Below are 2,980 nucleotides of genomic sequence, written 5' to 3'. Positions count from 1 at the left end.
CAAGTCCTGGTGGTCGGTGCGCCATCTCCTCAAACACCCAAGCTCTCTGCCAGCTCAGGGTTTTGTACATGGTGTCCCCTCTGCTTGGGGTTCTTCTCCATTTTTAGCGTGTTTATCTCCTTCTCATCCTTTGTAATTAGTAAATATTTGGAGGGAAATACTTTGAGACCATCCTGTTTCTCCTCACACTTTTGCCTGGTTAAATTTTAGTATCCGCCTGTAGACTTTACCTGAGGCAATTATTACTGTGATTTTTTTTTTTTTTTAACAAGGAGTTTAGTTTAATTTTCTCTGGGTATTTGCAAAACACTTAGGGCAAATATAGGGGGAAAAAAAATCTCCTGTGAAAAAAATTACACTTACAAAAGAAAGGCCTGAGAGGGATTAGTGCCTTAGCCCCTCGAAGCTGGAGCCACTCTGGTTGATCCAAGGAAGTGAACAGATATTGGGAGGCTACAACAGGAGGAAAGACAATGAGAAATCACTGAGGGAGAGGGCCTCGAAGTGGGCCTCAAGGGGGACCTGGAGGCTGGGGAGTGGGTCTGGGTGGAGGGAGGGGTCCCCGCTGGCAGCTATAGGGTGGAGGTTGTGGAGGGCCAATGTATCCATCAGTGGAGGAGGTCCATGCATACCATGCAGAGGCGTAGGAACTGAGTGACCCATGGGAGAACCAAACAGAGGCCCTTGGGGGGTGGGGGGGGCATGCCCACTGGGCCAGGTCCAGGATGAGGCATTCCAGGTGGTGGTCAGGTGGTGGCTGCCCCCCAGAGCCAGGGAGCCCAGCGTGGGGGCGCCCTAAGCCATGAGGGCCATGATGGGCCAGCTCCCTCTAAGCCATCTCTGGATGGGGCATCCCACCCGGTAGGAATGGGTGAGGATGTGAGTGTCTGTGGCCGGGATGTCCAGCTCCTGGGGTTCCTGCTGACTGGGGGCCATGTCCTCCAGCCCCAGAAGGCATAGGTGGTGGTGGCATGGCTGGGGGTATCTCAGGTGGAAGGGCTCCTGGAGGCAGTACTCAGAAGGAGCCAGGAGGAAGCATGCCTGATGGAGGAAACCGAGACCCTGATGACAATACCACAGGATTGGGAGCAGACAGAGGAGGGGTTGCATCTGCAAACAGCTGACAAGGGTGGTCAGCCTGGGAGAGTGGGTTCTGTGCTGCCAGAAATTGTTCAGTGCCTGAACCCTGACACTCGCCCTTGGAGTCCTTTTTGAATGCACAGGATACAATGATTAGGTGGTTACAGAGGTACTGCCTATTCATGGCCTTAATCGCTGCATCCAAAGCATCAAATGAGACAGAATTAATAAAGGCATAACCTTTGGAGTTGCCTGTGTCAGGGTCCTACATAATCTTGGGGGTTTGTAAGATGACCCCAAAGGCGCTAAAGGTATCATAAAGCAACTTACCAATCTTTGGGTCCAGGTTCCCAATGAAAATGTTGGCTCCCACATCCAGATTTTTGTTGTGAGCTGATGCCTTGTTCACCCCTGTTGGCTTCCCGTAGAGTTTGGTCATGTCCGTGATCTTAATGGCAGAGTCAGCATTTTTCTCACTCAAGAATTCCACAAAGCCGTAGCCTTGGCGCTGACCAGTGACACTATCCTTTCGCATATTTGTGTTCACTACTGGCCCTGCCTGGAGAAATAGTTCCCACAGCAATGGTTCGCTAACCTTCTCATTGAGGCCCCCCACGTACACAGTGGCATCCTGGTTCCACTCAGAGATCGGCCCGACCTCCATGCCAAAAGCGCTCCCATCATCTCCAGGCAGTGATCCCACACCCTGACTATTACTGTGATATTCTAGTGGTGGTTTTTCATCTCCCTCATCCCTTCTACATTTATTAATTGTAATTCTTATTTAAGGTAAGACTCCCTTCCTTTCACCAGTATGGACTCATGGGTATTTATTTTATTCTATGGCTTATAATCCAATACTATCATTATTTTGTTGCTCCGATCATTCCAGCTTTGACCACTGAGAGCTATTTCAAGCTGGCTCCTATATCCTTAATAAGCCCCCAACCTTTTTTTCTTTTTTTTGAGAAATTCTCTATTTTCTGGCAATACATGGTGTTCCAGGCTGATCTTGTATTTTCCTTGCTCCAGCTTTGGAATCAACTACTTCTCCAAGGAGCCCTGATTCCTTTCATTGAAGAATGGTGTTTAGAAACCAAGATCTGGGTGGTAAGTGTGCTCATTGCTACTGGGGATTCTTTGCTTCTAGGTCTTTTCAGGGTTCAGAGTTTGGAGATATATTATGTATACTAACCCACGCACACACACTTCTGTATTTACATTTGTATCTATTTTTTAAACTTTAGTTCATTCTGATACTACTGATTTCAATTCATCACCATAGGGCCCTTCATGTCTCCCTCCTTATTTGTAACTTTCCTGAGTTGTAACTTCATTTGTTTTTTTTAATCGAAGAGCTTGATGATTGTGAAAAATGTTCCCTTCTCGTCCCAGCGCTCTTCTTTTCTCCCCTGGAAATGACTGATGTGAGAATACAATACTGAATGCTAGATGTTGCCATCAGAAGCTAGACCAAGAGAGCCCAGTAGAATTCATGGTCCTTTTTAATGCAAAAAGCACTAATTAAACACTTTATCAGCAGTGGGGTGCAGGAGGGTCAGCCAAAGCTCTGGAATGTGACCTCATTGTTCCAGTGAAATGAGTCAGATGGGAATGCAAATTTTATTCAAGCAGCTGTATATCAACTTGGTTCTGGGGAGAGAAAAAAAAAAGTTTGCCTATTTTTTTTCCCTTTCTGCAGAAAACGCTCACCACGTGGTCCTCCTACCCTGACCACCGTCCTTGCTCCTGGAAACCCTTTGCCTCTTGCGGGCAGCCCTCTTACCTCCTCACTGATTTCTGCCCCCTGCCCCTCCCAACACGCAATGCTGTCCCCTTTCCCTCTGACTTCTTAATCTGTATTTCCACTTTCACAGACTTTGTGAATTTTCACTTACAT

General features: G+C 47.4%; 1 pseudogene; it reads right to left on the bottom strand.

Moving 5' to 3' along the window:
- Window positions 1–481: 481 nt before the first annotated feature.
- On the bottom strand, window positions 482–1,744 carry LOC138077110 (splicing factor 3B subunit 4 pseudogene; annotated as a pseudogene).
- Between the last annotated feature and the right edge of the window lie 1,236 nt (window positions 1,745–2,980).

This window comes from Capricornis sumatraensis, chromosome 3, assembly GCF_032405125.1.
Source record: "Capricornis sumatraensis isolate serow.1 chromosome 3, serow.2, whole genome shotgun sequence".
Lineage (NCBI taxonomy): Eukaryota > Metazoa > Chordata > Mammalia > Artiodactyla > Bovidae > Capricornis > Capricornis sumatraensis.
This window is presented reverse-complemented; position numbering and strand designations above follow the sequence as displayed.